The sequence below is a fragment of the Anoplolepis gracilipes genome, chromosome 3 (assembly GCF_047496725.1).
Source record: "Anoplolepis gracilipes chromosome 3, ASM4749672v1, whole genome shotgun sequence".
Lineage (NCBI taxonomy): Eukaryota > Metazoa > Arthropoda > Insecta > Hymenoptera > Formicidae > Anoplolepis > Anoplolepis gracilipes.
Window position 1 is genome coordinate 12575400 of NC_132972.1, and position 14587 is coordinate 12589986.

A 14587-nucleotide genomic window follows, 5' to 3' on the forward strand; every position below is an offset into this window, starting at 1 on the left:
GTAAATTTTGGTCCAGCTAAAAGCGTTTAGAGATACGCCTGTTTCAGCATTGTCTTAATGCATTACTTGTTCATATATTCACGAAAAGGGTATAAGGGAAAACAAACGAAAGAAAGAGAGAGAGAGAGAGAGAGAGAGAGAGAGAGGGGGGGGGGGGGAGAGAGAGAGACAAAAAAGAAATAAGAAACATAAAAAAAGTTACAATTACAATTCAAAGTTCAAAATAAATTACGTAAGTTGAATAAAAAAAAGATAAAAGCAAAAAAAGAGCTGCAGTCGATATATTCATTTTGATGTCACGTGAATTAGGCAAAACAAACAACAACGAATGACAATATCAATTTTTCAATTAATCTAAATTGAAACAAATACGATATGTTTTTTTTAAAGCTACATTACATCATGAAGACGATTATTTGTGAAAATAATAAAATTTTTATGGTTCCATGCAAAACAAAGTTGAAATAAAAAAATAAACTGTAATTTACTGCCATTTTATTCTACATTTAAAGTTATATCAAGTAATTATTTTTAACAAATATTTTAACCTCTGAGAGATAAAGCTATTTTAAAAGCTTTATCGTATTGATAATATTTTTATTTATTAGCTGTATGTGTCACAAATTAACAGATTACAATATTTTAAAATAGTAGAATGGAAAATGAGATTAATTTTTTTTTCAGATTCATGTACTTCTGGATACAATCTTTTATCAAATAAAAGACAACTTGAAGAAGGAAGGGCTGAGATAAAGTAGCAATGTGAAATATACTTGTATCGCGCAGACTATCAAAATCAAAAGCCAATATTTTTCCAGTATTTTAGAGTTAAATAGCAAAATAAATAGCATGAAGGTAAAAAGAGAAACTGATAATAAGCAAAAGAGAAAGAAAAAGAAAAAAAAACAGGAGATAAAGAGAGAAAGGGAAAGAAAAATCGCTGTACCCTACAGCAGTATCCAACGATCGCGACGCGAGGGATATAAATTGCTTGTTTGTTACGCGTTTCCCGTGTTAAGCTCGACGGCAGACGGGAACAGCGTGAACGTGCACGGTGTCCATCCTATATATCGTATGAAAATAAAGCATGGGTGTGTGAGTTCAATGAGAGGGGTCGAGCGCGGGATGAATGAAGGCAGGGATGGATGAGCGTGAGCACGTGCGGTCGCGGGTTAACTGTTGAAAAGCGGTTATAAATAAACCACCACAGTGTCCTCGCGGCAGAGATGTCACTTCTCGCTTCGCCTTGTCGCACTTTGCGTGGTATCGTGCAAATTTTGGGCGCCGTGCATGAATGTTTTAGGACGATACCGTCCCGACGACAATATCCGGCTTCCATTTCCCTCTGGGTGCAAGTATGTAAAAAAAAAAAAAAAAAAAAAAAAAAAACTGATTTGCTACCGCATCGTTTTTATTGATCCAGCCGTAAACGTGATATCGCACGTCATATTATAAAATAAAACATAAAAGTAAATATTGTCAATAAAATAAATAAATCATCAATGAAAAGGAGATACCTAATAAAAAGCTTATTTATATATTATATATATATATATATATATATATATGTATACATATATATTAAGATAGTGATTAATCCTAGCGATTAATCTGTGATTGATCCTTCTTCCTTAATTATCAGTTTCTTATTAAAAAAATGGGTCAATATAAAAAATATTCTCGAACAATAAAAATCATACGCATTCTTGAGTTAATATGTTATTGATTTTTCTATGGAATGGAGCGAATTATGTACATATTGAGTGAATCCGAATGAAAATAGCATGCAAACTACAACAATAATGCTCGCTATGTTAAGCTCTTCCAATCCTACGTTGATTCATATCTAGATATATGTGAAATAACTCGGCTTTCATCGAAGCATTTCCATGCAACTCAATGGATAAGTGCTTAATCGAAACTCGTCAACTGTACTTGACTCTGTTTAATGCGAACATTTCCATAAAATGTGAATTTATGCAGTATTTATTTTTCTATATAAATATCCATTTGTCATATTTCAAATAAATAGACGCATAATTGCAATTATATTGCTCAACTCTTTCTCTGTAATTTTGTGATTTTTACAGGCAACTCAAATATCTATAAATGAATGTTTGTGGTTTTCATGAAATAATTTTATCTATTTTGCCTATACTTTAGATCTTTCAATTTCCTGCTATTAGTTAATTGATAATGATTTTCCTTTTATATTTAATTTCATATATCCTTAATGATATAATAATAAAAAGATATGCAGTTCAAAGATTAATATAAATTTTTCATATTTATAATTATACGACTTTTTAGAAAACACCAATTAATTAGTAGTAGTTGCTGGTAGTTAGTAATTAGTAATAATAGTAATAGTTGATAATAGTAGCTTGGTACTTAGAAATTAATTTGTGTTGCAAGCCAATTGTTTTTAATTTTTTTAGGTTTACCGAAAATGCTTTTTACTAGGTCAACCTCATTCTCGAGATATACGACGATGTAAAAATAGATAGAACAAGTGAATAGAGAAGAACAGAATACACAATGTATAAAAGAATAGAATATATTATATATTCTGACTTCAAAAATTTCTTATTGTAAGATTTACTTAAAAACGCAGGGAATATTATTATAAAATATTAATTCACAAGGATGATAAAACAAAGACAATAGAGTAAAATAGCAATAAAAATAAATAATTTAAGTATTATGAAAAAAAAGCTATTTATATCGGAAGGTCAATTATTATTATTATTTATATCCAATTAAAAAAATAAAAATGCTTATAAAGAACTGAATTTAAATTACAAGTTTTATATACATATATTTATATATGTATATATTATATACAACTGTACCAATTGTACAAAAGAGGAAGAAGGTTATTGCGTAGGGAGAACAGCAAGTTGCAGAAACAAGAGAATGGTATGAGGCTATATGAGATGGTTGTTGATGCTTGAAGCGCAAGTTAAATAAACGCGAATGCCTCGCGGCTAGTGCCAAAACAACAAAGCTATTATTCGCTTTAATCGTCGATCTACCGTCAAACAATCATAAAGAGAACCAGATTGCCTGGAACTTGAGAGAGTTCCGATTAGATCAACTACTTCGGTTAATTTCCTTCTTTTTTCTGACATAACTCGATTGTGTCTTGATTTGTCACATGTATTTCAATAGAAATGCATGTGTTCACTTCCCGAGAAGAAATAACGAGAGCACCGAGCAAAGATTGAATACACAATACAAGATAGAGAAAATTTGCTTTGTATCGTCTACTCTTTTTCAGTCGGATTAGATTCTAGTACAAAGAGATGAATAGAACAGAGAGAAGAGAACACATCTACAAAGAGAAACTCTTAGCGATCAGTAATACTGTCCGATTTGTAACGAAGCAATAAAAATAATGCAATCACTGCAAAAACAATTGGATAAAAATTTTTATGAACAAATAATCAAACATTATAATTATGATCTATTTACTCGTTGTAATTTACTTTATTGTATGTATAATTCAATCAAGCCTAAGAGGATCGCGTTGGTTGCATGGGATATTATTGACGATAAGAAACACCTGTACGGTTCCGATTACTTCTGAATTATAAAGGCAATGTAATAGGTAGAATCATATGCGGATGTAATGTACGCTAATGCGATAACGTCGTTGTAACGCTACTTCGCGATGGCGTCAGCTGGTCGAGATAATTTAGAGAATCAATTACAACGAAACGATTAGACTATCTCTCAACAGCAATAATATATAACGACGGCACATCTGTAATGCTACGACGGTTATTACTGTGAGACGATTATAGTTGCCATGTTGCGGAGACATATTGTCCTCTAACAAATACGTATCGATATCTATGTAATCGATACCGGCAGCAATCCTAATATTTGTCTTGAAATAATATTTCTTTTTCTATCGATATTATTAATAATACTTTAAAAATATCAATTTAATTAGTTTTTTTTACTTTCTTTCCTGTCTTGCCTCCTTTTTTCTTGCGACGTATTTAGTGAAAATTATTGTTTATCATAAAAATATAAGAAATTTTTTTCCTTTACGTAACGCTATAAATAATATGAAAAGTCACAAAAGAAATTTAATATTCTTTCATAATCACATATAGATATGAGTATTTTCTAAACGCGCGTTACTTTTAAGATTTTTTTTTGCGTGTACAAAAAGTAATATATATATATATATATATATATATATATATATATATATATATATATTGATTTTATAGTATATAAAAAATAAAGAGTTAAGAGTTTTATATTAATGTTTTACAACGTTTTGCGTATAAAATAAGGGGACAATTTGGCTGGCATCAGATTGCCGTCGATCGATCGATTAATTGAAACCCCTTGATCGTTTTTCACGCGACAAATTTGCGAGTAGCTCACGAAAATGTGGGCTACGCGGAGCATCGCGTGCCAGAAATCTTTTTCTGCCGGTGGTGACAAGCCCGACCGGGGTGTGGCGGTGAGTTACGCAAAATTACCCCCGTGTGCGGTTTCATGCACTCTCGCTTCGCCGCACAGTGGAGCGCTTTCGTGTCGGAATCGACGTGAAAGAAGAGCAGGGGATGGATCGGAGGTGACAGGACGCGGTGACGTGAGCTACGTGTCGGTGAATCTGTTTGACCACGGTATCCTGTTCGGCTGGCTGTAACGCAATGACCGGCGCAACTTTGTGTCACCATGTCGAAATTAATGTGTCCGTTTTTCCTCGGATTTAACAGAAAGAGAAAAAAGAGAAAGAGAAAAAGAAAGAGAAAGAGAGAGAGAGAGAGGAGAAGGGAGAGGGAAAGGAAAGACAGGAAAGGAGAGAAAAAAGAGAAAAAAAGGAGAACATATTCGATGTATACACGAAGCACGCATATAAATTGATTGTATATCTTGTTTATGTAAATCCATGGATTCGTATGCATATAAATTAATATGATCGGAATTTTCACTCTCGGATTATGCGATGGAATCGCGCTTGGAAGTATACTACGCGAAAGATTGACGTTCAAAATATTCCATTGGTATATCGAAATCATGAAATGTGATTGCTAAAACCACATCATCATATATAACATCATATATATATATAATCGTTTGTAAATAACAGAACATAATTTCGAGATGGAAAGAAGGAAAATACAATCTAAAGCTATAAAATATTTGCAACTTGAAACGTTTCGATAACAAAATGAAAAGTATCATATTATTACTTTTACATATTTTTCTTATTTCTCATCAATTATTCATTGTAATACGAAGATCTATAAGCGCGATATATTTACGTGATAAAAGGAAATAGCGAAGATCCGGAGATATAGTCATAATTTGTGAGCTCGGTAATCATCGATTCACATATTTAGAGGATTTACTCCTCCCTCGCCTGCCCAAGTCTGTTAATAAATTACCGTGACTAAGTTTCAGAGATATTACCAAGTTTGGTATTTACCTTAATCTAAATTTTCGATGAACATACTCGGGCATCGCTAATTGCCGGAAGCTGTGTATCATGATATTCAATCAGATCATGCCCTATATACATGAGCACGTATTATGGTCTTGATAGCACACCTAGGATATCGAATGTGCCTTGCAGGTAGATAGTGGCATATCGTTCGATATGATTTTTTTACACTCACTATTAATTAACTAAGTAAGTAACATTTATACCCGAAAATTGAGAGCATAAGTTATATTATAAATTCTTAAAGTTTATATTACGGTTGTTATACTTGAAGACATTACAAAATAAAGAAGATCATATCAATCACATTAAATTAAAAACGTTTTCAAAAGAAAACAAAAATATTTTATCTTTTAAAACAAAAGTTAATTGAGAATTTGATATAACGTGAAAATTATCAAATCTAAATGTGACCAATTGAAGAGTAATAGTGTTTAATATAAATTTAACATCTATATAATATATACACATAATCTATACACAGAGCAGGTACTTATAATATATAAATTTAATTGTCGTTCCATTTTAGATTTTAAATTAAATATTAATTTATATTATAAGTATAATATATTATTTCTACTATAATTTGCAGAGATATGTGAAATTATTTGTTGAACATAAGAGCAGAGGGATATACAATCAAAATAGAAAATAAATTTTTATGTAAATTGCAAAATTGGTTAAATGTATTTTATTTTTCATGAAATAAAAGCAAACTATATTTGTTACCAATAAAAGGTAACTCATTGTCAGTATCCAAAATTGTAAAGTTAGTTTGTAATACTTTTACTTTCGCTTGAAGTCTATATTTATGTTGAAATATAGGTCAGCGAAAATTATACCCCAAGTATTAAACTTAAATAGCAAAACATCAGCATGTAATGTTAATGACATCGCTAGCTTGCAAAAAGCTAAAAGGCTTTATAGTGCAAAAGTTGTAACTCGTACTTGTTTTTAATTTTATTTCAGAGCAATTATACATACACGCATACACATATATACATACAAATATATGTGTTTGTATGTACGTATGTGTATGAACAATTGTATGATCTCATATGAATCTCTTAATATTATATATATACATATATATATATATATATATCTAGTAATTAATTTCTTAGTTAATCTCATAGTCAATGTTTATTTAATGAGTGCCTAAAACGGCGTAATAACTTGAAAAAGCTTGTACGCATGTCGCGTCATTATGACTTTAATGAGATTCGATAATGATAAATATGATACATTCAATCTTCATGTGCAAGATTTTAGTATCTGTGCCAAATTATCGTTAACTATGAAACACGAGCTCTTGCAACAAAATGGAAAACAATGAATATCAACAGTATTTTGAGTTTGTCTTGAAAACTGTGAAAAATCTTAAAAAAATATCGCAAGATTTTATTATTTTAAGATAAAATTTACAATTAAGTACGAAGTTCATTGAATAACTTTCCGTAAAAGAATTCGCAGACTTCCATCTCGATCCTCTTGATGAATGAAATCAACGTACAATTACACGGCATAGAAAATCATCCGAGCAAGGAACTTCGATACCGCGCTTATTCCTTTAAACGCGAGGAAATTAATAAACTGTCGGTTTATAAGTTCCGGAAATTAGCGAGGTAGTTTAATTAATGCTTTACTGAACTTCAAATCCCCGGCGGATATTTCCATACTTTGCAACACGTTCTTCTCTTTATAAAACAGGGAGTCCGCCTCTTTGTGGTATTTTCCCTTGCTATATCCGTAAACTGTATTTTAGTATCTCGCCTCATCCTCTTTCCCTTTATATCGGACGCACTCTATTCAGCTTTCATCAAATTTGAAATCGTGTCATCAGGAGCGGTTTCCTCTCCTGGCACGTCCATTGGGGTTTGTGTCATTTACCACGATAGTGCTAATTAATCACAAGTTACTTCGCTCCTTGTCATAGTTACGTACACATATCGTTTTAGTAGACTCTATATATGTATAGAATCTGCACGTGAATTGCTTTTATCTGTCACACCTAAATTGGTCTTAATTATACGTGATACTTGAATCTCGTAGATATTATGAATGCAGAAATAAAACTCGTACTTTCTCATATTATTTAATATCTTTATATCAATAGATTTTTGAATTCATATATAAGTTTTAATTTTTAGCAACGTGCTCAATTTCATTTTCTACTAAAAGTTAAATATAAGGTAGAAAAAACTTAATTGTAAGTTGGAAAAAATTGAAATGTAATTTTATATATTATTTATTTAAAAAAAATATAAATAAATTAATAAATTAATTTCGAATGTCTGCAGATTTTCTCTACTTTTTAAAAAGAAAAAAATCAACTGTAAAACTCCTATTTTTCTGTTTCAAAAAAGATTGAACACGCATACACTAAATTTATTATATAAAAAATGCGTAATTATTTTTCTCTTTAAAAGAAAAGGCAAATTTTGTTTTATGTGTTAGAACATAAATTTTATACATTTAATTTGTTAATCCCGAATTAAATCTCGTATTTGCATTCAAATATTTGTAATATTAAAAATAACATATTTAACTAAAATTTTATATATTACTTTGTAATCTGTTTTTTTTTTTATCATTAATCTACAGTTAGTTTAATTCTTTCCATTTCAATTAATCATACATTTTGTGTGTTCCAAAAAAAGGAAAGAGAGTTTTTTAATTAATCTTTAAAGCAAATTATGAAAGAATTTTAAAGATAACTCTTGTACACTTTTTAAAATTTTACATGCATTAAACATTGAAGTGCGCGAGCGTGATAAATTACAGTTAGTCTGCATTTCATCGCACTCGTATAAAAATTTAAAAAATTTAAGAAAACTTACTTTATTAATAATTTATTAATATGATTAATAAAAATAATATTAATAAAGAATGAACGAAACAGTTTTTTAAAGGTAGTACATAAATATAATGAATAGCATATACAGAATAATTAGATAATTGTGTATGATCTACGTACATAATCTAATTTTATTGCACTTTCAATATATATTTTATATTTATTTCTAGCTAGCCTTTTTTCTTTATATTAAATAAACCAGAGTATATTTAACAAATAAAGCTAATAGTATATTTACGCTGTCTTGGATGTTTATCTGAATTCAGTTATACGCTGGATAAACGTCGACTTCTCTCTAAAGTAACTTACAACCCATACAGCACAGAATATTGCAGCAACATTGTTGTTGCAGCCGCAATGTTACTGTAATCTCCTGTCCGTATGGGAAGGTACTTGATTCCTAGTTTTTATTTCAGTACTTACACTATTACGGTAAAGCCAAGATGGATCGGTAAACGTCTGATCTCACGACTTAAAAAGCGGGTTCTTAGCGACTCGCGGATATAGAAACTCGCTTTCTATTATCCGGTCGCGCTGAGATTTTGCCCCCGGGGGCGACGTCATTCGGAAATTGGAAAATATATCTTCCCAGCAAAAAGGTCAACTCGATACACCGGCTCTGTACAGCGAGGGATTTTTCCAGGAAGCTGCTTACGACCGTTACGTCTGATTTATCGCGTATGCGCCGCGCTTTACCATGGCCGAGCCGATGAAATTAAGTATCTCGCGATAAGTTCCTTCCCTCACTCGATACACTGTCGATGCTTTATTCACCGTCGTCCGTTTGCTATGCCATTCTTTGGACTCTATAGGGCGTGTGGAACTATTATACACAAAAAACCGGGTTGCCATTACAGAGTTTAAGATCGCTTTTGAGGGAAAGAGATATAACAACGAAGATTAAGAATATGAAAGAACATGAAAATGGTTTTTCTCGTTTCTGCTGTGAGTAGGAATTTATCGGCGAAATATAGAGATTCTTCACTTAATATATATGTATTTGACACATGCAAGAAATAAAATGCAATATACTGTGATACATAGTTATGGTTATCGTGTTCGAAAACTGTCATCTTCTCTATCGAGTTATTACATAGATGTGGCCATAATAGTGATATATCTGGAAGGAAACATTTCTTATCTCATATTTAATAACTTTTACTTACTATGTTAATCTCCACCTTTGATAACGTTTTGATTTATAAAAAAAATTCACGTTATATAATATAAGACGCAAAAAATATGTAAAAAAAACAAGACTGTTTTTTATCTATTTTTTTATCTTTTAAAATATATTTCCATTTACTATATATATATATATATATATATATATATATATATATATATATATTTAACTGTGTATATATTTTTGCAACAAATCCTTAAATAAGGATTTGCTGCTAACAATAAGATAAAATTTAAATAAAAAAAGCTGAAATTAAATAAAAGAAAAAGTTTTGTAATTTCTCTAAAACTCGCATTTCCTGAAACTTATTTGACTTTACATAACGATTGTTAGATTTTCAGGTACTTATAGTTTAACCATGCCTAAAGCAGTTCGTTGGACAAAGATTAACTTCAATAACACAAAGAATCTATATACTTTAAAAGCAAACGCGAGAGAAACTTGTTTCAAATATATTTCATTAGATTTTAAATTTCCGGATGTCAGCAGATTTTCCTCGCTTTAATAAAATAAAAAAAAAAGAAAAAATTAATTGCAAAACTCCCATCTTTCTGTTTAAAAAAAGATTGAACACATATCTACTAAATTTCTTTTATAAAAAATTCGTAATTATTTTTCTCTTTAAAGAGAGAGAGAGAGAGAGTATAAAGTTTCGAGATTTACGTCACATTTATTGTTGATTAATACCATGTAATAAACCCTTACTAAATAATCGCGCAAAAGGTTTATGATATAGAACGCACAATTATATTTATAGCTATTATCATGGAATTAATTCAACGCGTAGATCGTTATGCAATCGAGTTACTGATTAAAATATAGGTTATTCTCGTAACTATAAATTGCGATGATTATAATTTATCCAATTCGCGCGAACATTCCAGATTGTTTCGTGAAAATTTTCCAAACTAACAGCGTCTAAATATGCATTTAATTTTAGAAAATAGGTACTCGAAGTTGTGTGCGATTGCAACTTGTGCATTAAATGAATTCCATCGGTTAATTCCAAACCTGCTGCAAGGACTATTCGTATGATTATAAACTTTACCTTTTGTCGATTGCGGGCGCGATTGGGTTCTATTTCAATTGCGTTGCACACTTATCTGCTCTCGCTACGTTGATCCGTTAAAACTCTACAAAAACTCGCGCATAGATTGAAAAGGGTTTATCGAGGTATCTCCGCTAAAATACGGAGATACGAATGATACGATATTGCAGCTCTGACAAATCGGCCGATATTGATGAATACAACCCGTGTTGCAATATCAAGATTCCCGTACATTTTCCGAAAACTCTCTGCAAACATAATCTGTGCGCGTGTGACTGTTTGTCACGATCATTTATCGTGGACATGTTCGTTATCTAATAAAAAAAAAAAACTTGTCATTTATGATAGGTTAAAAAGCAATAAAGTTAAAAGTTCAACTTTGTAATCCTTTATCTCTTTTTGGCACCATCTAAAAAAAACCATTAATTTAAATTGACCAATAATTTACTTTTAATTCTTAACTTGAAATATTTTATTGCTATTTTCTCTTATTACTTTATTATATTTACATAATAAAGTATTTTAAATTGTCAAATGTTTTTTTAATAAAATAATCAAATTTTTTTTAATAAGATTTTTTGACTAATTTATGTGTATGTGTAAAATTGGTTTTTTCCTTAACAAAAAATTGATACGCAGACATTGTGCATTCTTTATAAAAACTATATATAACAATACAATCATTCTTTTTCTCTTGCATGGAATATTTTTTTCTTTTATCAAATTGTCTCTAACATGTGGCGTATTCAAGCGCATCGGATAAACGTCGATAAAAGTGAGAAATGTTTTTGCTGTTTAACAAGACATCGGCAGATACCCTCATTTGTAGGAGATTTCTTTACGTTTGTTGTCTACACATAATGTTGCGGCAATAACATGTACAGTTGCGAAAGATATTTATATATTTTGTATCATATTTTTAAAATAATAGTACGAAATATAAAAATATAAAAATATAAAAACAAAAAAAATGTATGCACTATATTAAATATAAAATAGAAACAAGCAACTTGAAGTATAATAAAGAAATATTGTTTGTTTAACTAAAAAAATAATAAAAATATCGTAATAATACGTAAGATAATGTAAACATATCTGTATGTGTATGTGTATCAATTAAACAGAAGATATACAATTTTAATGTTATTGTTCTATTCATGTAATATAATAAATTCTATTCATATTCTATGCATATTAGTCTAATAAATTAATAATGAGACATATAAACCTAATTATTATAAATTTATATAATATGGCGTTGATATCATAACCATGGAGAACAATATTGAATTTTGATGCAATCAAACAATAATTGATTAATGGTCTCTTTTCTAACATACGTATTAAGAAAGTATAAATAAATCTTTCATTTCTCTGTTTCTTTCTCTCTCTCTCTTTCTCTTTCTCTCGTAACATTCGTAACATACGTTGGATACTGAGCTTTTTCATCGCACGGATAACCAATTTAGTCTTACGATCAACAATTTCCTTTTCCAGGAACGAATAACGCGTACAGTCATTGACCCGTTGATAACAGAATATACTGGATCTTTCTTTTGTTTTTTTCTCTTTAAGATTTCGCTTAGTTCGATAAGAAACGATCTGTAGGTCATAGGTTCACGGACCAATAAATTTTCTCGAATTTTGACACGCGGTTAGAACTCTGGAAAAGAGAAGAAACTTCCTAAAGTAGGCCAAGGATTTAGTCGATACAGAATTCTATTCAAGTTAGAAACCCATCCTCATGTAGCAATGCCTTTGTGTATAGCGACACAAGTTTCTCTGAAACCGGAACCGTATCGTCGTTGATATCGTGGTATTGAAAAGCTACCTGATAATGTTCTGTGAGACATCGAGTGGTATTGCAAAATGTGGATTATATAAGATATACAACGTTAATTGTATCATTAGTTCACGTAATATACTATAGTTGATGTTATTGAGCTCTCTAATGTTGTAATATTGTGACATTCAGTCTTCACCATAATTTATAAGGACGTTTAGTGTCAGTCTTCACTTTTGGTGTCATAATCTTGACTTTATATCATGATGGTTACTGTAGTTAGATTATGAAAGAAAGTACACTACAATTTGATACTTCAGCTTCACATCGTAATGACCATAATTTAATTACAGTCATCATGTTAAATAGTGACATAAATAATCGAATCACTGATGACATAAATGAAGGATTTTAAAAGAAAAAATTATGCCACTTTTCACATTATAAATCATAATCACCGTCTTAACTATATATGTATATATACATATCCATAATCTCTTATTTTTTTAATAAATGCAAAATAAAATTCATTAACAAATGTTATTTTACATGGAACACGAGAAAGACGAATTTTTAAACATATATGCAAATCCGCACGAATATTTCAAGCTAAACAGAGCTCTTCTAAGTCCTGACTTTTACAAATTATTCTTTTTTATGGTAGAAGATATTACAAAAGTACAATATTTGCATTTTCTCTCACAAAATGTAAAAAAGACTATCAGAATTTTTTGATATACTTATGTACACATATATATACATACTATTTTTGGATCTTAACTCAGGCAAATTATATTTTTTTTATCCTGGGACTCCCGAAGAATGTCGCAATACTTGCATTTTCTGATACAAAATGTACAATTGAGAAATTTTCTTGTGTATATAAATATATACATATACGCAAGTAATTTTAAATATACAGAAATCTTCCAAGCCTTGATTTTTAGCAAATTATGTTTCTTTATCGTCAAAAATTTTTATAAAATCTATAAAAGTATTTATTTTTTGACACAAAATATAAAAATAACTGCTAAAAATGTTTATACAGATACAGTAAAAATTTCAAATTAAAGCATACTTTTCCAGATATGATTTTTAGCAACAATATTCATTTATATACATATATATCTGTGTGACATTAAGTACTTTTTTAAAATTAATATTATCTTGAAGTAAATTTTTATAAATTATGAAAATAAAAAATCTTTAATTATTATATACATGCACGGTAAAAAATTTTGTGTTAAATTTAACACATTTCTCGTGTTTCAATTTATCCACTCTAATTTTAATGTTAATTTAACAAAAGGCAAATATGTAAACAAATAATACAAATAATATGTAAAAAATTAACACAAAAATGTGACACAAATTAGTGTAAGATTTACTTGTTAATTGTGTTGTTTTAACTCTTAGAAACGGTGAAAATTAACTCAATGCAGAAAAGTTAAAATAACAAAAGTATGTTATATTAACATAAGAGTGTGTTAAAAATTTCTACACAAGAAAATGTCAATAAAAATACAAAATGTTTTTTACCGTGTATATATTTATATTTATACTTATATTTATACTTATATTATAAATTTTGAGCAACGTTGAAATATTTTTGGTACGTATATTTATGTAAAAATTAATTAACATAATTATTTTAATGCAAATATTTTAAAAGCATAAAATATTTTATACTTTTAATACATTATATTTCACCATAATTTAAAATAGTTTACTACCACAGAGATAACGAACCATTACTTTTTTTCACGTAACAAATAATAAATAAAGTTATAAATCGTTTACCTTACGTCCCGCCAATGTTCCGCCGTCATCTGATGCCTCTAGAAATCTCTTTCTCTTCTCTTGGTCACCTTTAATTGCTTCTTCATGTCACTCACTCGCGAAGACACTTGTAATCACGCGTGGCATAACTCGACGATCACAAAACACTTTACATGGCACCGTCGATATCAGTTGTACTGACGCGTTTAAGCTTTAAACTTTACTGTATAATACGTTAACGTTTCACGCTGTTCTCACTTCGTAACGTTTGAATTTTGCACCTCGAAGTGAAAATAGTATGAAGCGAAACGTTCCCATTATGACAAACAATACGGTCACACTGTGGCCACGTCATACGCACAATAATACATTCGGTCATAGACCGAAGGTTCGAAGAGGTACAGTTACACGTAGAAAAGGACACACTCTGAACTGTGCCCTCGCACTCTCTCTCTCTCTCTCTC

General features: G+C 30.0%; 1 protein-coding gene and 1 long non-coding RNA gene across 7 annotated transcripts in view; one reads left to right on the forward strand and one right to left on the reverse strand.

Annotated features, from left to right (window-relative positions):
* The window catches only part of LOC140664171 (uncharacterized), a 156898-nt gene extending 142315 nt beyond the window's left edge, over positions 1 to 14583 (reverse strand). For both annotated transcript variants that reach the window (XR_012046411.1, XR_012046410.1), the window contains exon 1: positions 14145 to 14583. This is a non-coding gene — a long non-coding RNA (uncharacterized lncRNA). The remainder of the gene's footprint in view (positions 1 to 14144) is intronic.
* Kair1d (Kainate-type ionotropic glutamate receptor subunit 1D) overlaps positions 1 to 14587 on the forward strand; it is a 223521-nt gene that overhangs the window by 53288 nt on the left and 155646 nt on the right. The window lies entirely within an intron of this gene.